Below are 21308 nucleotides of genomic sequence, written 5' to 3'. Positions count from 1 at the left end.
GATATCCCTGGGTACCCATCCTCTCAGGAAAACCTTGACTCTCTCATTTTCAGAATAACCACTAATGGTTGCAAAAGACCTCTTGGGCACCGGGAGGATATTTGAGAGAGTATTAATTTGTGAGTAGAGCCCGAGGAACTGAAAGATCACACAGAATGGTAGAGCTGGCGATTGTGTGCCATGGGGGCAGTTGAGTAGTTCTTATCCTCTCCCATGGCTCTCCAGTGTTTGGAGGCTGGGATGAAACAAAATAAATCCAAGTCCTCTGGCACTAAGCTTCTTTCCTGCTACAGTCTCCCTCTTGTCTGATCTAACTTATACTTGCTGACAGATTAAATTTTCAAAAATGTCACTCGCCTGCCTACCAACGTTCAGTCATTTGCCTATTTCTTATGATAGTAGTTTCATTACCTGGCATTCAAGAGTCACTTAATATTGCCCCAATCTTCCTTTTCAGCTTCGTGTCTGCCTATTCCTGGAGCTCAAATGCCTGAAAAACTGGGCTACCTGTTGATTCTCAAAATATCCATACCTCACATCCATGTCCTTATTCAACCTGTGCCTGGAATTTCTTCCTTTTTCCAATCAGACAGTATTTCCCACCAGTATCTCTACATAGCACTTGGCTTTGTAAAGTGGCAAGTTGGGTAAACTAAGCTACATTTCCCAGAATTCCCTTTTCTGTAGATTAGGATGGGCCACAAGAGAGATTCTTTTTTTTTTTTTTTTAAGATTTATTCATTTGAGAGAGAGAGGGAGAAAATGAGTGATGAGAGGGGTAGAGAGGAGGAGAAGCCGATTCCCTGCTAAGCAGGGAGCTCGACACAGGGCTCAATCCCAGGCTAGGATCATGACCTGAGCCAAAGGCAGATGCCTAACCATCTGAGCCACACAGGCACCCCCACAAGAGAAATTCTTATGGGAGATTTGCAGAGCATAGGGAAGCAGCAGCCATTTTTGAGCTCACAAACATTGTCATTCATCTACTGTCTTGCCTTGTTGGTGTAAGGCTGAAATTAGGCCTGCAGCCACTCTATATTCCCCTGGATCCTATTTTAGCATCTCTAACTTCTGTACTAGGATGTGTGTTTAGTTTAATAACAAAGGGCCCCGATGTCTCCATGATATTTATGCCACCAAGGTTAGAGGCAACAAGAATGGACATAGATTCAGTTTATCCTTGTGAGCTCCAGAGCATGCCTGTGGTTTCCATCATGTTCTTGCTCTCCTCAACCTTGCATTCATCTTCCCTTTCCTGCTGCCTGTGGGCTTTAAGGTACAAGATCAGATGCAAAGACAATAGCCCTACAGAAACTCTTAACCAATGTCAGCAATAGTTAAATCCCTGTGACAAATCCATGTATATAAAAAAATCCCTTTGTAATTTTGCTTCTCTTCTATGACTGAACTTGAATGTAAGCCTCTTGAGGGCAGAATAAATGCCTTTGATATTTTCACAAATTTTACAGGTTACAACATGCTTTCATATTCATTACCTTATTGAATTATCACAATCAGAGCTACCACATCCAGTCATACATTAACCAGTACTACTTTCATCATCCTGGTATTCAAATTTTAATGGGACTGCCACCCTTTCCCTGAGTTGAACAGTATGGCAGTCATGGTCATCACAACCATTTGCAATAAATGAATTGCACAAAGATGATTCTTCTTCCTCTCCTTCCCCTTCTTTTTTTTTTTAAATAAGTGCGGACAGCTCCTGTGCCTGCACCTGCCCACACAATTGGCCCTGCACCACAGTGGAGGCAATGGCAGAGGTGTCCTGACCATCACATGCTACAGAACCAAGGGGCCTTGGCTACCACTGCTGCTGCGTGAGCGAATCCCACCATACAAAGCCCCCAAAGATTTCTTTTTTGCTCCCAAAGATTCTTATACTCATTGTTCTGATGAGAAAATGTGAGGGTAAAGGGGAGGTTACTCTACTTGAATGATGAAGTAACTTGCCTATTCATGCACTGAATAGGAGGCGATACTTCTTGTTCTCTTACATTCCAATCTATCATTTCCTTTTGCCTTTAAAGCCAGTTATGAGTGGGGAAAAAGTAATTTTTGCCTTACCAAAGGAAAGAAACATTCATTTCACAATGAATTGGCATTCACCCTTTCCATGGCAAGAGCATGTGGAGAACAAAATGGTGAAAACCACTTTAATGGAGGAAATGCCTCTATGATGGCAAGGATCTATGACAAGGGTTTATCAAAATTCTTACCTGAGATACACAGCAGTTGAAGTTACTGTTCTGTTTGAGTTGCTGAAGTTGTTTCATGTAAGTCTTATCTACACAGAAGAGTCCCACCCATAACTGAGAGATTGAGACCTAGGAATAAAGTAGAACGGAAAAAGGGAAGAGAGAAGAAAATGAGTGAACATCATTTGAACTACTGGATCTACCTTGGGAATTTCCAGTTATTTAAGCCAATAATTTCCTTCGGGCTTAAGTCACTTTGAGAGGTATTTTTGTCACTTGTAACTAAGAATCTGACTGTTAAATGGATTGGCATTAAAAACAGAGCTTTTGGGGGGGAGGGGCAAGATGGCGGAGGAGTAGGGTCTCCAGGTCACTTGTCCTCAACAAATTACCTAGAAAACCATCCAATCATCCTGAAAATCTACGAATTCGGCCTGAGATTTAAAGAGAGACCAGCTGGAACGCTACAGTGAGAAGAGTTCGCGCTTCTATCAAGGTAGGAAGACGGGGAAAAAGAAATAAAGACACAAAAGACCTCCGAGGGGGAGGGGCCCGCGAGGAGCCGGGCTGAGGCCGGGGCGAGCGTCCCCAGGACAGGAGAGCCCCGTCCCGGAGGAGCAGGAGCTGCACCGACCTTCCTGGGGGAAAGGCCTCCCGGGGAATTGGAGCAGGATCCCCAGAAAGGCGGGGATGCCCTCGGGCTCCCGGGGACAGTAACAGAGGAACTGCGCCCCGGAGAGTGCGCCGAGCTCCCTAAGGGCTGCAGCGCTCGGCGGGACCCGGAGCAGCTCGGAGGGGCTCGGGCGGCGGCTCCGCGGAGGGGGCTGCGGGGCTCCGGGAGCAGCTCGGCGGCTGCGGCTCGGGCAGAGGAAGAAGCTCCGCGGAGGGGGCGGCGCGGCTCCGGGAACAGCTCGGCAGCGGCGGCTCAGGCGGAGGAAGAAGCTCCGCGGAGGGGGCGGCGCGGCTCCGGGAACAGCTCGGAGGGGCTCGGGCGGCGGCTCCGCGGAGGGGGCTACGGGGCGGGAGCGCGAATCCAACAGCGCAGGCCCCGGAGCACAGGGCGCCGGGACACAGCCCAGGATCCGGCCACCCCCGGGACAGGCAGAGGCCGGGAGGGCCCAGGACAGCGAGGACGCTCCTGCCTGGAACTGAGCAGATCAGCGGCCCCGCCCGGGAGCCCCCAGGCCCTGCAGCCGGAGAGACCCGGAGCTACTGCGGGGGCTGACTTCAGGGTCCCTGCCCCCGCCACTGTGGCTTCCTCCTGGGGCCTCACGGGGCGAACAACCCCCACTGAGCCCTGCACCAGGCAGGGGGCAGAGCAGCTCCCCCAAGTGCTAACACCTGAGAGTCAGCACAGCAGGCCCCTCCCCCAGAAGACCAGCGAGACGGACCAGTTCCAAGGGAAGTCAAGGGACTTAAAGTATACAGAATCGGAAGATACTCCCCGTGGTTTTTGCTTTTGGTTTTTTTTGTTTTTGTTTTTGGTTTTTTTTTGTGTTTTTTTTTTATTTGTTTGTTTTGTTTTGTGTTTTTTTTTCTTTCTTCTTGATTTCTGATTGCTTACCCCGCCCCACCCCCCCTTTTTTTTTCTTTTATCTCCTTTCTTTCTTTTTCTTTCTTTTTCTTCTCTTTTTCCCCCCTTTTTTTTCCTCTTTCTCTTTTTTCTTTTTCTCTTTTCTTTCCTTCTCTCTCTTTTTCTCCTTTTCCCAATACAACTTGTTTTTGGCCACTCTGCACTGAGCAAAATGACTAGAAGGAAAACCTCACCTCAAAAAAAAGAATCAGAAACAGCCCACTCTCCCACAGAGTTACAAAATATGGATTACAATTCAATGTCAGAAAGCCAATTCAGAAGCACTATTTTACAGCTACTGGTGGCTCTAGAAAAAACCATAAAGGACTCAAGAGACTTCATGACTGCAGAATTTAGATCCAATCAGACAGAAATTAAAAATCAATTAAATGAGATGCAATCCAAGCTAGAAGTCCTAACGACGAGGGTTAACGAGGTGGAAGAACGAGTGAGTGACATAGAAGACAAGTTGATGGCAAAGAGGGAAACTGAGGAAAAAAGAGACAAGCAATTAAAAGACCATGAGGATAGATTAAGGGAAATAAATGACAGCCTGAGGAAGAAAAACCTACGTTTAATTGGGGTTCCTGAGGGCGCCGAAAGGGACAGAGGGCCAGAATATGTATTTGAACAAATCATAGCTGAAAACTTTCCGAATCTGGGAAGGGAAACAGGCATTCAGATCCAGGAAATAGAGAGATCCCCCCCTAAAATCAACAAAAACCGTTCAAAACCTCGACATTTAATAGTGAAGCTTGCAAATTCCAAAGATAAGGAGAAAATCCTTAAAGCAGCAAGAGAAAAAAAGTCCCTGACATTTATGGGGAGGAATATTAGGGTAACAGCAGACCTCTCCACAGAGACCTGGCAGGCCAGAAAGGGCTGGCAGGATATATTCAGGGTCCTAAATGAAAAGAACATGCAACCAAGAATACTTTATCCAGCAAGGCTTTCATTCAAAATGGAAGGAGAGATAAAGAGCTTCCAAGACAGACAGCAACTGAAAGAATATGTAACCTCCAAACCAGCTCTGCAAGAAATTTTAAGGGGGACTCTTAAAATTCCCCTTTAAGAAGAAGTTCAGTGGAACAATCCACAAAAACAAGGATTGAATAGATATGATGACACTAAACTCATATCTATCAGTAGTAACTCTGAACGTGAACGGGCTTAATGACCCCATCAAAAGGCGCAGGGTTTCAGACTGGATAAAAAAGCAGGACCCATCTATTTGCTGTCTACAAGAGACTCATTTTAGACAGAAGGACACCTACAACCTGAAAATAAGAGGTTGGAGAACCATTTACCATTCAAATGGTCCTCAAAAGAAAGCAGGGGTTGCCATCCTTATATCAGATAAATTAAAATTTACCCCAAAGACTATAGTGAGAGATGAAGAGGGACACTATCTCATACTCAAAGGATCTATCCAACAAGAGGACTTAACAATCCTCAATATATATGCCCCGAATGTGGGAGCTGCCAAATATTTAAACCAATTAATAACCAAACTGAAGAAATACCTTGACAATAATACACTTATACTTGGTGACTTCAATCTAGCTCTTTCTACCCTGGATAGGTCTTCTAAGCACAACATCTCCAAAGAAACGAAAGCTTTAAATGATACACTGGACCAGATGGATTTCACAGATATCTACAGAACTTTACATCCAAGCTCAACTGAATACACATTCTTCTCAAGTGCACATGGAACTTTCTCCAGAATAGACCACATACTGGGTCACAAATCGGGTCTGAACCGATACCAAAAGATCGGGATAGTCCCCTGTATATTCTCAGACCATAATGCCTTGAAATTAGAACTTAATCACGACAAGAAGTATGGAAGGACCACAAAGACGTGGAGGTTAAGGACCATCCTGCTAAAAGATGAAAAGGTCAACCAGGAAATTAAGGAAGAATTAAAAAGATTCATGGAAACTAATGAGAATGAAGATACAACCGTTCAAAATCTTTGGGATGCAGCAAAAGCAGTCCTGAGGGGGAAATACATCGCAATACAAGCATCCATTCAAAAACTGGAAAGATCTCAATTTCAAAAGCTCACCTTACACATAAAGGAACTAGAGAAAAAGCAACAAATAGACCCCACCCCCAGCAGAAGAAGACAGTTAATTAAAATTCGAGCAGAACTCAATGATATCGAGACCAAAAGAACTGTGGAACAGATCAACAGAACCAGGAGTTGGTTCTTTGAAAGAATTAATAAGATAGATAAACCATTAGCCAACCTTATTAAAAAGAAGAGAGAGAAGACTCAAATTAATAAAATCATGAATGAGAAAGGAGAGATCACTACCAACACCAAGGAAATACAAACGATTTTAAAAACATATTATGAACAGCTGTACGCCAATAAATTAGGAAATCTAGAAGAAATGGACGCATTCCTGGAAAGCCACAAACTACCAAAACTGGAGCAGGAAGAAATAGAAAACCTGAACAGGCCAATAACCAGGGAGGAAATTGAAGCAGTCATCAAAAACCTCCCAAGACACAAGTGTCCAGGGCCAGATGGCTTCCCAGGGGAATTCTATCAAACGTTTAAAGAAGAAATCATACCTATTCTACTAAAGCTGTTTGGAAAGATAGAAAGAGATGGAGTACTTCCAAATTCGTTCTACGAGGCCAGCATCACCTTAATTCCGAAACCAGACAAAGACCCCACCAAAAAGGAGAATTACAGACCAATATCCCTGATGAACATGGATGCAAAAATTCTCAACAAGATACTAGCCAATAGGATCCAACAACACATTAAGAAAATTATTCACCATGACCAAGTAGGATTTATCCCTGGGACACAAGGCTGGTTCAACACTCGTAAAACCATCAATGTGATTCATCATATCAGCAAGAGAAAAACCAAGAACCATATGATCCTCTCATTAGATGCAGAGAAAGCATTTGACAAAATACAGCATCCATTCCTGATCAAAACCCTTCAGAGTGTTGGGATAGAGGGAACTTTCCTCGACATCTTAAAAGCCATCTACGAAAAGCCCACAGCAAATATCATTCTCAATGGGGAAGCACTGGGAGCCTTTCCCCTAAGATCAGGAACAAGAGAGGGATGTCCACTCTCACCACTGCTGTTCAACATAGTTCTGGAAGTCCTCGCCTCAGCAATCAGACAACAAAAAGACATTAAAGGCATTCAAATTGGCAAAGAAGAAGTCAAACTCTCCCTCTTCGCCGATGACATGATACTCTACATAGGAAACCCAAAAGCCTCCACCCCAAGATTGCTAGAACTCATACAGCAATTTGGTAGCGTGGCAGGATACAAAATCAATGCCCAGAAATCAATGGCATTTCTATACACTAACAATGAGACTGAAGAAAGAGAAATTAAGGACTCAATCCCATTTACAATTGCACCCAAAAGCATAAGATACCTAGGAATAAACCTAACCAAAGAGGTAAAAGACTTATACCCTAAAAACTATAGAACACTTCTGAAAGAAATTGAGGAAGACACAAAGAGATGGAAAAATATTCCATGCTCATGGATTGGCAGAATTAATATTGTAAAAATGTCAATGTTACCCAGGGCAATTTACACGTTTAATGCAATCCCTATCAAAATACCATGGACTTTCTTCAGAGAGTTAGAACAAATTATTTTAAGATTTGTGTGGAATGAGAAAAGACCCCGTATAGCCAGGGGAATTTTAAAAAAGAAAACCATAGCTGGGGGCATCACAATGCCAGATTTCAGGTTGTACTACAAAGCTGTGGTCATCAAGACAGTGTGGTACTGGCACAAAAATAGACACATAGATCAATGGAACAGAATAGAGAACCCAGAAATGGACCCTGAAATGTATGGTAATCTAATATTCGATAAAGGAGGAAAGACTATCCATTGGAAGAAAGACAGTCTCTTCAATAAATGGTGCTGGGAAAATTGGACATCCACATGCAGAAGAATGAAACTGGACCACTCTCTTTCACCATACACAAAGATAAACTCAAAATGGATGAGAGATCTAAATGTGAGACAAGAGTCCATCAAAATCCTAGAGGAGAACACAGGCAACACCGTTTTTGAACTTGGCCACAGTAATTTCTTGCAAGATACATCCACAAAGGCAAAAGAAACAAAAGCAAAAATGAACTATTGGGACTTCATCAAGATAAGAAGCTTTTGCACAGCAAAGGATACAGTCAAAAAAACTAAAAGACAACCTACAGAATGGGAGAAGATATTTGCAAATGACGTATCAGATAAAGGGCTAGTTTCCAAATCTATAAAGAACTTATTAAACTCAACACCAAAGAAACAAACAATCCAATCATGAAATGGGCAAAAGACATGAAGAGAAATCTCACAGAGGAAGACATGGACATGGCCAACATGCACATGAGAAAATGCTCTGCATCACTTGCCATCAGGGAAATACAAATCAAAACCACAATGAGATACCACCTCACACCAGTGAGAATGGGGAAAATTAACAAGGCAGGAAACAACAAATGTTGGAGAGGATGCGGAGAAAAGGGAACCCTCTTACACTGTTGGTGGGAATGTGAACTGGTGCAGCTACTCTGGAAAACTGTGTGGAGGTTCCTCAAAGAGTTAAAAATAGACCTGCCCTACGACCCAGCAATTGCACTGTTGGGGATTTCCCCCAAAGATTCAGATGCAATGAAACGTCGGGACACCTGCACCCCGATGTTTATAGCAGCAATGTTCACAATAGCCAAACTGTGGAAGGAGCCTCGGTGTCCGTCGAAAGATGAATGGATAAAGAAGATGTGGTTTATGTATACAATGGAATATTACTCAGCGATTAGAAACGACAAATACCCACCATTTGCTTCAACGTGGATGGAACTGGAGGGTATTATGCTGAGTGAAATAAGTCAGTCGGAGAAGGACAAACAGTGTATGTTCTCATTCATTTGGGGAATATGAATAATAGTGAAAGGGAATATAAAGGAAGGGAGAAGAAATGTTGGGAAATATCAGGAAGGGAGACAGAACATAAAGACTCCTAACTCGGGGAAACGAACTAGGGGTGGTGGAGGGGGAGGAGGGCGGGTGTTGGAGGGGAATGGGTGACGGGCACTGAGGTGGACACTTGACGGGATGAGCACTGGGTGTTTTTCTGTATGTTGGTAAATTGAACACCAATAAAAATTAATTAAAAAAAAAAAACAAAAAACAGAGCTTTTTTTTTTTTTTTTTTTTTTTTTTAAGTTAAAAGCCTTAAAGTAGTGCTAAGTATTTAAAGTCTGTGGACCAAGTTCTAGCTTCAGTTTTATGAGTGTTACAAATCAGTTCTCTGGGTCTGTTTTCCCACCAATGTAAAGAAATAATGTTACCAAATGATTTTTAATGGTACTTCTAGCTCTAGTCTTTGAAATGACAATATTCCTGGCTCTTTCGGTAATTCTTAACCTCTGGAACAACAAACGTTGAGTTGGGGATAGGAGATAAGGACTGTAGCCCCCTCTGCCTCTGTTTGGCTGGGGTATCTAGGTCAAGACATATCCCCTCTCTGGATCCCACTTCCTCTCTCCCACCCATGTGAAGAAGTTAGAGTTGCTGCTCTGAGGAGTTTGCTATAGCTCTAACATAACTATCTCTCAAGGGATGTATATCTCAGAAGATGGTTTTAATAAACCTTTGTCTAGATCATGTGCTTCTCTGAGTCTCTGAGAGCTCATGTCTAAATCAGGCCAGGACATTTCCTGCATTTCCTGCTTCTCTGGATGTTTGTAGGTCTTTCTATTTCCACATGTGTGAGATATGTTCTCAGTGAGTCCTTCAACCTTGAAAACTGTGCTTCTTCTAGGGAAAAGTCTATCTTGCCCCACTCTGCCTCACTTAGGAAAGGTTAAGATGTTTTGATGTTTTCCTTTGTTATGGCTTAGTTCTTCTGAAAGGATTTGTTAAAAAAAAACTTCCCTTTTATTCCACTACCAGGAGGGGGCCACTGGGAGAAAAAAATTGGGGTAGGGTGGGGGCCAGAGTTGGAAACAGGTTTCTGTACCAGTTGGAGATATGCTGCTAATCCTAAAGTAAGAGATGAAGAATCACTTTTACTCTAAGTCCCCTATTTTCAGATGCTTATGACTTTAAGAAATACAGATGAACATATGTTTTAGAGGTCTAACAGGACAGAATTCTCAGACTATGGAGTTTTGGTAAATATGCCATTATCAAGTCCTGCGAATTATACAGTGGGATCAGTTTTGAGGGATGAAATTTATATTACTCAGAAGTCTAAGCAATGGATTATGTATATTTAGAAGATAAGAGAGAACTGATTTTCATCATCAAATCTGTGAAAAAAAAGAGCTCAAAACTATCTTTAAAAGGCACCAAAAAGTTCCATTTTTTCTTGCCTTACTTTAGACTCATCATTTCCTTACAAATTATGAACTGAGTATACACAAGGTAATATAGCATATATGTAAAGTATATATTATAATAACAGAAAAATCTGTATGTATACCCATCACCAAGATTGAGAACTCGAATATGATCAATGCCTTTGAAGCCCACCTGTGCCCTCCCTGATTTATCCCCTTCATTCCTTTTTTTTATAAATTAATTTTTATTGGTGTTCAATTTACCAACATACAGAAAAACACCCAGTGCTCATTCCGTCAAGTGTCCGCCTCAGTGCCCGTCACCCATTCCCCTCCAGCCCCCTCCCTCCTCCCCATCCACCACCCCTAGTTCATTTCCCAAAGTTAGGAGATGTTCTGTCTCCCTTCCTGATATTTCCCAACATTTCTTTTCCCTTCCTTTATATTCCCTTTCACTATTTTTTATATTCCCCAAATGAATGAGAACATACACTGTTTGTCCTTCTCCGATTGACTTATTTCACTCAGCATAATACCCTCCAGTTCCATCCACGTTGAAGCAAATGGTGGGTATTCCCAGAGGTAATTGCCATCCTGAAATTTTTTTAAAAGATGGTTTTATTTATTCATTTGAGAAACAGAGGGGAGAGGGGAGAGGGGAGAGGGGGAGGGGGAGGGAGAGAGAGAGAGAGGGAGAGAATGAATGAGCAGGGGGACAGGCAGAGGCAGAAGCAGACTCCCTGTTGAGCTGGGAGCCTGACGTGGGGCTCAATCTCAGGACCCGGAGATCGTGACCTGAGCTGAAGGCAGATGCTTAACCATCTGAGCCACCCAGGTGCCCCAAATGTCCTGAATTTTGTTAATAATTCACTTACTTTCTTTATATGTTCACTGCACAGGTATGGTCCTTTAAGTGATGTGTCATTTTGGTCAATTTTTGGACTTTATACATAATTATATGATATGTACTAATTGTTTGCTTCTTTCTCCCTCCTCCAACAAGTTGTTTGTGAAATTTATCCATCTTGTGTGCAGTTGTAGGATCTATTTTCATATGAATTGGTTTTATAAAAATGCTATATTTTCCTGTTGATGAACATGTGGGTTATTTTTAGTTTTTATGCTTTTGTAAATTATGGTGCTATGAACCATCTCATACATATCCCTGATGCCCATGTACAAGAGTTTATTTAGAGTAGTGGTTCTCAAATGAGGGTTTTTTCCCCCTCAGGGGACATTTGGTAATGTCTAGAAACATTTTTGCTTGTCATAACTGAGGGTGAGCTGCTGACATCCAGTGAGTAGAGGCCAGGGATGCTACTTAACATCCTACAATGCACAGGACAGCCTTTTATATCCTAGAATTATCAGTCCCATAATATCACCATTGCTGAGGTTATGAAGCCCTGATCTAGAATATAGACTCAGAAATGAAATAGAGACTGTCCAAGTTCAATTTTACTAGGTAATGGCAAATATCTTCCAAAGTGGTTGTACTGGATGAGATTTCTACTTGTTCCACATTGCCACCAAATCTTGATGTCATTACCTTCATTACTTCTTGCGTGAACTTTTGCCATGGTTTCCTAACTTCCTCCTATCTCTCTCTTCCCCACCTCCCACAGATCCACCCTTCATGTTGTTGCTGAATTAATCTTCTCCAAACCCAACTCTGATTAATTAGGCCAAATTCCTGTGAGGAAAGTTTTGATGACTCCACAGTATACAAAAAATAAGGATGACATTGAAGACTCACATAAAAAAGGTCCACAAAAAGGGGTTACTAGTTCTGTATACCTAATAATACCAACCTATCAAGTAAGTAGTCCTCAAAAAGCTCTGCCCTTTCTCTGCTCTCTGTTCCATCTTTACTGTTGAAGAATTACACTTTCTTACAGTCATTTCCTAATTCATTTATTTGTCCATTCATTCAGTTAGTCAACACTTAGTTACTTTAATCTGTACCTACTATGCACCATTCACATTCTAAGTACTGGAGATGTACCAGTAAGTAGGACATCCAAGACAGTTCTCTGACTGCTCCTCTCTTGGCCTCTCCCACCACCAAACCCTCTGAGCACAGCAGCACCCCACCATAGTTGATCTCAGGAATCTCTAGCTTCTGGAGCCTAGGATTTTCCAGCCTCCAACCCTGGCCCTCATCCATCAGGTATTATCCTTCCATCCAGGCCTATGCTATGGGTATCTAAGAGGCTGGAGGAGGGAAGGGCCACAAGGGGGCAGAGAGATGGGCTCTTCCCTACCTGTCCTGGTAGGGTTGATATTTGCTGGCTGGTGCCCAGACAAGCTCTCCCTTTGGGTCTTTCCTGGGTGCTCATGCTTACTCCTGTTGCTGTCCTGCCTGTCCTGTCCATGATGGCCATCAGGTAGATCTGGAGGAAGCTATGGTGAAAGATCAGGACAGAAGCCACATACTCCACATGTCAGGGCTTTTGGACTGGATGCAGGTTAGTTGCCCAGTGAAATGTGGAGCTCTAAATAGGGAGCCTTCAACCTGAGTTAGGGTCTGAACTAAGAGCAGAAGGCAAAAAGTAGCTTCTCGCTGCTCTGTTTTACTTTTAGATGCTCCTTTGCATCTCACCAAAAAACAAAAACAAAAACAAAAAACTACTGCCTTTAACAATCTGGTTTGGGAGAAATGGCAAAAATATTTGAAAAACTAGGCCCTAAGGAAAAGTTGCCAACTTCTGCCCTACTCTTGCCCTACTCTGAGTTCTGGGTCCATGTACAACAAGAGTAATGGCAAGGGGTAACTATACTTCTTTAACATGCTCTTTCTGGACACTTTAGCTTTACAGACTACCTTGCAAGTCTGTTTGCAGGTGCACTGAAGGCTACTAACTTTGTCTTTCACTGAGGCTGGACTTTGGGACACTTCAGTGGGAGGCTAAGGGAAGTCAATGGCATTGATGCTACTTTGTATATGTATTATTTAGTGTTGTCCTCTAAAGTACAAGGGACTTGACTTGCTTAGGTACCAAACTGAACAGATCTCCTTAAAGTTGGTCATCATGTATCTCAGCTGGTCTTATTTTCAAGAGTTTTTTTTTTCATGTTAAATTCAAATGTATTTCTTGACCTCTGAAGACTCTGATAATTCAAAGATTCATTTTTGTGTGTTCTCTTGCTAAGCTACATTTAGACAACAGGTCTCTGCACAGAATTTTCAGCAATCTGGTTGTCTCACAGCTAATCTGAAGTATAAAGGGGTTTTTGCACTGCATTTAGATTGATCTTATACTAAACAAATTACCTAAATCTTGGGAATCCATTGTATTACTTTTTCTGAGGCATCATTAGAAACATGTTGAAATCCAAGAGAGGTGAGAAAGTGGTTTATTTCTTCACTCAACCAAGTAAAACTTACTACAAGGGCATCTACTATATACCTGGCCCTAATCTTGTTCTTAGTGGTAGAAAGAAAAAGACATAGTCCCTGACCTCAAAGTTGCTCAATGTCTAGTAGCTAGCAAAAAGTGCAATGGTTAGCTCAAAGTCTATGGACTATTAGAGCAATGACCAAAGTTCAGTTGGCTAAGTGCCATGATACTGCAAAGTCAGTACACAGGAGTATGAAGTAAGCTGAGTTTTAAAAGATGAGGAGATACTTAGAGAGCAACATGGTGATGTGTAAAAGGGATCTCCAGGTAGAAAGAACAATATGTTCAGAGAAAGTCATAGAGGTATGAGAGAGTATTTTGGTACTTGCCAATGTTTCAATGTGAGTGCAACAAGGGATTTATTTTTTTAGGTGGAGTGGCAGGAGGTGAGGGTAAAGAGGCAGGCAAGGGTCTCAGTTCCCAGGGATAATAGGTTAGATTTCATATTTATGACTAAAAGAAGCCATCAAAGTGTTCTAATTTGGGAAGTGGTTTGCGTTTTTAGTATGTGACTCTGGAAGCAATGTGAAGAAAGGATCAGAGAGGGGCAAGGATAGAGTGTTGACTATAGTAATTATTTATGTGAAAGATGCTGAAGGCCTAAACTAAAATAGTGGTAGAAAGCATGTTGAGAAGTTCCTAAAATTGAAAATCAACAATTGATGAGATTTAAGCCATGACTAGATGTGGGGATGCAGGAAGTGTTGAAAGCATAGGGGAATGAGTGGTAATAGAGGTACTGCCAACTTGGTAAATTTGAGTGTGGACAGGAAGAGAAGATAAAGGGGAGAATATTCCAAAACCAAATCAATGGTAAGAAACGAGGTAGAAGACAGATGGGCAGAAATGAGAGAGGTTGAGGAATAGAGGTCTCACTGGGATAAAAGAATATGAATAGAAGGAGTAAAATAATGAGAGGGAAAAATAGCTAGGAGGTTGTGGTCCAAGACTGGGATATTTTTTAAAAGTTTAACTCATTTGAGAAAGAAAGAAAGCAAATGAGTCAGTGGAGTGGAGGGTGAGGAACAGAGGAAGAGGGAGAAGCAGGCTTCCTGCTGAGCAGGGAATCCAATACAGGGCTTGATCACAGAACCCTGGGATCATGACTCAAGCTGAAGGCAGCCACTGAACTGACTGAGCCACCCAGGCACCCTAAGACTGGGGTATTTTAATTTAGATGTCAGAGGTAGAGTAGTTTTGGGTAAAGAGAAAGTTTGGAGTATGTCTGTGGGACATTGCAGTTAGTATGATGCAGAGAAGTTCATTGGAAATGAGAATATTAAGTTGCTGAATGGTTGATGTAGACGTTGGAGTCATCTGGGGGATGGTAAGATGGGCAAAGACCAGTGGATGGCTATGGTCAGTGGATGATAAATAGCATAAAGGAGTTACAGGAGGTGGCATAAATCTCAAGGGACAGAGATAATGAGGAATGGTCTAGAAGCAATGTAAGAGTGAGGAAGACCTGTGTTTCTTCTGGCCCTAATATAGATGGTGTATGAGAGAAAAGAATCTCCACTGAGAGGACTTCAGGGTAAGCTAATGTCCTCAGTAAACAGCAAGGTAACAGTTAAGGACTAAAAATGAAAGTAACAGAGCAGAAGTTGAAGTGGAGATGTTTCTGGGTTCTCTGTTTTGTTCCATTAATGTATTTATCTATTCTTGTGATAGAACTTGACTGTCTTAAGTACTTAGCCTTATATGGAGACTTACTATTTGGTAGAGTGAATCTTCTATCATCTTCTTCCTTAGGAGTATCTTGACTATTTTTGGTCCTTTGATTTTTCCAAAGACATTTTAGAGTTAGATTGACAAACTCCGCAACATAGGATCTGTTAGAATTTGATTGCAAATGCATTATATTATCAATTGGAATAGTATAACATATTTATATTATTGAATCTTTCAGTCTATGAATTTGATATAACCTGATTTATTTCAGTCTTATTTCATGACCCCCAATAAAGTTCCATCATTTTCTTTGTGGAGGTCTTGTATATTTTATATTAGATTTATTTTTACATACTTCATAATTTTAACACCAATATAAGATTTAGTTTTCATATTCTAATTATTTTCTTTTCTCCTCAGCTTTATTGAGATAAAATTGACAAATAAAAATTGTATGCATTTAAGCTGTGCAACATGATGTTTAAATATACATATATATATATAGAGAGAGAAATGTTTAAGCTGATTAAGCTAATCAACATATACATCATCTCACAAAATACTGTTTTTTTGTGTGTGGTTAAAACACTTAAGATCCACTCTCTTAGCAAATTCCAATTATAAAATACAACATTATTATTAACTATGGTCAAGATGCTGTACATTAGATCTCCAGAACTAACTCCTGCTTCTTGAGTCAATGCTGCTATCCTTTCTCTAACTTCTTAGGTCATTAATTTTCAGGCTTTCTTCTTTTTCCTCTAATTTATACTTCAACTACATCCCACAAATTATGTTACCCAGTATTTTCATTGATTTTCAGTTCAAATTATTTTCAAATTCCTGTATGATTCGTTCTTTTATCAATGAATTATTTAAAAATGGCTCTTCGTTTTCAAACATATAGGAAGTTTTCTTGTTGGCATTTTGTTAATGATTTCAAGCTTAATTCCACTGTCGTCAGAGAATGTGACATGGGTGTATTCAATCCTTTGCAATTTGTTGACACTTTCTTTCTGGACATGATATGGTCAATTTTTAAAAATACATATGTGCTTAGAAAAAAAATTTACTTTCCATTTACTTAGTAGCTATAGTTATAAATGCAGGACTCCTAGATGTATGCACCTAGATGTATATCTTTATTAGGTCAAATTTGTTAATCATCTTATTTATATCTTCTCTACACTTACTAATTTTTTTCCAGCATGTTCTATCAATTACTGAGAGAAGTGTATTATCCAACTATAATTGGTAATTTCTCCTCATAGTTATGTCACCTTTTGGTCTTATGTTTTAGCCTATGTTATTAGGTGACAACAAATTTTAAGACTGTAGGGAATGATAGATACATCAACAATTATAGGTTGAGATTTTAACCCACTACTGTCAGAATCTGAAAGTTTAATCAAATTAAAATAAGCACTGATATCAAAGGTCTAAACACTATTATTAATTGGAGCTTTTAGATAATATAAAACTTTACACTCAACAGAAAATATAAATTCTTCTGAGAACATTGACTATTTATAGAAATAGACCATTAAGAATTATTTCTTAATTAATAATTAAGAAAAGGGAAGCCTCAATAAACTCCAAAAGGTCAATATAAAAACTGCACAATGTTTATGCAGATTGAAATAACACAAAGACAGCTTTTTTAAAAAACTCCAATTTTTAGAAACAAAATAGCACATTACTAACTAACTCTTGAAGGAAACCAAGAAATAGGAGTACAGGTCCTCAACTCACCTGGTCCCACCAATTTACTCAGATAACATTCAAAATATCCTGAACACCTACGAATCTGACCTGAGATTTAAAGAGAGAACAGCGGGGGATCCCTGGGTGGCTCAGCGGTTTGGCGCCTGCCTTCAGCTCAGGGAGTGATCCTGGAGTCCTGGGATCGAGTCCTGCTTCGGGTTCCTTGCATGGAGCCTGCTTCTCCCTCTGCCTGTGGCCCTGCCTCTCTCTGTGTGTCTTTCATGAATAAATAAATAAAATCTCTTTAAAAAATAGAGAACAGGAACGCTACAGAGAGAAGGGTTTTCGCCTCTAACAAGGTAGAAAGCTGGAAAAAAAATAAAATAAAAAAGAATCAAGTCGGGGAAGGGCACTGCGAGGAGCTGGGCTAAAGCAGAGCAGTGACAGCCTCTGGGACAGGAAAGCCCAGCCCTGGAGAAGTGGGAACTTTAAAAATCCACACTGGATTATTCATGGATGGAAAAGTGCTCAGCAGGGAAATCGGGCAGAATCACAGGAGGGGCAGAGAAACCTCCAGTTTCCGGGAGTCACTAATAGAGGAAGTGCGCCTGGCGGGGAGAGTGCACTGGAGACTGTGGGCCAAGCTGGGTAAAGGGCTGGAGGGCGCACCTGGTGTGGCCTCGTGGAAAAGCCAGTTAGTCAGGGGGCAGTCTGGGAGGAGGGGTCTGCACTATGCTGCCTTCAGGAGCCGCAGGCCCCGGAGCGCGATTCCAGCAGCATAGGCCCTGGAGCCCAGGGTGCCGGGCAGACACAGCCTAGGATCCTGCGCTCTCCCCGGGACAGGCGGAGGTGGCGAGGGCACAGGACAACGAGGACGCTCCTGCCACTGGGCGCCCCCAAGCTGTGCAGATCAGCAACCCCCCCCCCACACACACCACCAGCATCCAGGCCAGTGCGGACTGGGAGACTGCGGTAGTTACTACGGGGAGCTGACTCCAGAGCTGGAGACCTGGCCACCGCCAGTGTTGTTTTTCCTCTTTGTTTCACCCTGTGCCTGGGAGGGATGGGGCCACCAGGGAACAGAGGCCTCACAGGGTCAACAGCTTCCTGTGATCCCGGCACCTGGCAGGGCGGGGCAGATCCCCCAGGTGCACACACCTGAGAATCAGCACAGCAGGCCCTGCCCCCAGAAGACCCGCTGGAAGAACAGGGGAAGAGCAAGTTCTTGACCAAGCAACGCTACAAAGCTCCAGGGGGAAGTCAAGGGTTTTAGAGTATATAGAACTAGAGGGTACCCCACCCCCCAATTTTCCCCCTTTATCCAGTGCAATTCGTTTTTATATCAGACTAAAAATCTCTAATATTTTTCTCTTTTCCCACCTTAACTACAATATTTTACCACCTCTTCTAAGTTTCTCCCTTTTTGACTTTCATATTTCTACAATTACATGTCTTAGATATATTTTCCACTTCTAGATTCCCTTCAACATACTCAATTTAGTTTTGGGAGATACATGAGATACGTTTTTTGGTTTTGTGTTTTTTGTTTTCTCTGCCTCATTTTGTTCTACAATGGTGGAATTTAATACCTTCTAAAACATGACCAGCATACACCCAGAACCAAGTGGAAAACTGTGCTGGTTCATTCCCATCATGCCCCCCTCTTTTATCTCGTCTATATTTTGGTGGTCAATGTTGAAGCTTTCTACAAGTATTGCTGGTTTATATAAATTTGGGACTGAGCATCTTCTAACATACAGAACTTAATATATTTGGAACCAAGAGGATCACCCTCTAGGACCCCTCAGACTACATTCTTCCTCCACAACAACTTCTTCACCACCATCTCTCAGCCCCCCCATTTTTTCTTCACTTTTTTTCTTTTTTTCCTCTTTACTTTTGCTTTTTTCTCTTTTTTTCTTCTTCCTTGGAATTCCTGACCTTTTATTTTTTACTACTTTATTTTAAAATTTGTTTTTCACTTTAGTCATCCTTTTATTTTGTTCTGATCTTTGTTTTCATTTTCTGGTTTCTGACCGCATCAGAATCATCTAGGGTGAAATTTACTTAAGTGGTGATTGATATTCTTGACTCAGCCCGCACATACAGCCAATCTGCACTAAGCAAAATGACTAGAAGGAATAACTCACCACAAAAGAAAGAATCAGTATCCTCTGTGTCACAGAGTTACAGAATTTGGATTACAATTCGATGTCAGAAAGCCAATTCAGAAGCACAATTGGAAAGCTACTAGTGGCTCTTAAAAGATTCAAGAGACTTCATGACTGCACAATTTAGATCTAATCAGGCCAAAATACAAAATAAATTAAATGAGATGCAATCCAAACAGGAGGTCCTACTGACAAGGGTTAATGAAGTGGAAGAAAGAGTGAGCGACATAGAAGACAAGTTGATGGCAAGGAAGGAATATGAGGAAAAAAGAGAAAAAACAAAAGACCATGAGCAAAGATTAAGTGAAAAAAATGATAGCCTCAGAAGGAAGAATAAATGTATAATTGGGGTTCCAGAAAATGCCAAGAGGGACAGCAGGTCAGAAAGCATTATTGAACAAATCATATCTAAGAACTTTCCTAATTTGGGGAGGGAAACAGGCATTCAGATCCAGGATTTAGAGAGGTTCCCCCCCCCCAAATCAATAAAACCCGTTCAAGACCTTGATATTTAATAGTGAAACTTGCAAATTCCAAAGATAAAGAGAAAATTCTTAAAGCAGCAAGAGACAAGAGATTCCTAACTTATATGGGGAGAAATATTAGATTAACAGCAGACTTCTCCACAGAGACCTGGCAGGCCAGAAAGGGCTGGCAGGATATATTCAGGGTCCTAAATGAGAAGAACATGCAGCCAAGAATACTTTATCCAGCAAGGCTCTCCTTCAGAATAGAAGGAGAGATAAAGAGCTTCCAAGATAGGCAGAAACTGAAAGAATATGTGACCACCAAACCAGCTCTCCAAGAAAAATTAAGGGGGACTCTGTAAAAGAAAGAGGAAGTCCAAAGAAATAATCCACAAAAACAGGGACTGAATAGGTATTATGATGACACTAAATTCATATCTTTCAATAGTTACTCTGAATGTGAATGGGCTTAACGAAGCCATCAAAAGATGCAGGGTTTCAGACTGGATAAAAAAGCAAGACCCATATATTTGCTGTCTACAAGAGACTCATTGTGGACCTAAGGACACCTACAGCCTGAATATCAAAGTTGGAGAACCATATACCATTCAATTGGTCCTCAAAAGAAAGCAGGGATAGCAATCCTCATATCAGATACATTAAAGTTTATCCCAAAGACTGTAGTTAGAGATGAAGAGAGACACTATATCATATTTAAAGGATCTATCCAACAAGAGGGCCTAACAATCATGAATATTTATACCCCTAATTTGGGAGCTGCCAAGTACATCAATCAATTAATAACCAAAGTTAAGACATACTTAGATAATAATACACTAATAGTTTGAGACTTCAGCATGGCATTTTCTGCAAATGACAGATCTTCTAAGAAGAGCATCATCAACGAAACAAGGGCCTTGAATGATACACTGAACCAAATAGATTTCACAGATATATACAGAGCATGCATCCAGATGCAACTGAATACACATTCTTTTCAAGTGCACATGGAACTTTCTCCAGAATAGACCACATACTGGGCCACAAATCAGGTCTCAATTGATACCAAAAATTGGGATTGTTCCCTGCATATTTTCAGACCACAATGCTTTAAATTAGAACTCAATCAAAAGAAGAAATTTGGAAGAAGCTCAAACACGATAAAGTTAAAGAGCATCCTACTAAAAGAAAGGTCAACCTGGAAATTAGAGAAGAATTAAAAAAGATTCATGGAAACTAATGAAAATAAAGATACAACCTTTTAAATCTTTGGGATGCAGCAAAAGCAGTCCTAAGAGGGAAATACATCACAATACATGCATCCCTCAAAAAATTAGAAAAAATCTCAAATACACAAGTTAACCTTGCACCTAAAGGAACTGGAGAAAAAAACAGCAAACAAAACTTACACCAAGCAGAAGAAGAGACATAATAAAGATTTGAGCAGAACTCAATGAAATTTAGAAACGATAAGAACTGTAGAATAGATCAACAAAAGCAGGAGTTGGTTCTTTGAAAGAATTAATTAGACAAATTAACCCCTAGAGCCAGCCTTATTAAGAAGAAAAAAAGACTGAAATTTATAAAATCATGAATTAAAGAGGAGAGATCACAACCAAGGAAATAGAATCAATTTTAAAAACCTATTATGAAGCTATACGCCTATAAATGGGCATTCTAAAAGAAATGGACCAATTCTAGAAAGCCACAAATTACCACAACTGGAACAGGAAGATATAGAAAACCTGAACGGGCCA

General features: G+C 41.1%; 1 protein-coding gene across 2 annotated transcripts in view; it reads right to left on the bottom strand.

The window, feature by feature from the left end:
* The window catches only part of RADX (RPA1 related single stranded DNA binding protein, X-linked), a 264805-nt gene that overhangs the window by 216070 nt on the left and 27427 nt on the right, over positions 1 to 21308 (bottom strand). For both annotated transcript variants that reach the window (XM_072743305.1, XM_072743303.1), the window contains exon 2: positions 2238 to 2345. The gene's annotated coding sequence lies outside the window, so the exon portion shown is untranslated. The remainder of the gene's footprint in view (positions 1 to 2237; positions 2346 to 21308) is intronic.

This window comes from Vulpes vulpes, chromosome X, assembly GCF_048418805.1.
Source record: "Vulpes vulpes isolate BD-2025 chromosome X, VulVul3, whole genome shotgun sequence".
In the NCBI taxonomy this organism is placed as follows: Eukaryota; Metazoa; Chordata; class Mammalia; order Carnivora; family Canidae; genus Vulpes; species Vulpes vulpes.
The sequence above is the reverse complement of the archived record's forward strand: the minus strand, read 5'-3'. Positions and strand labels throughout refer to the sequence as shown.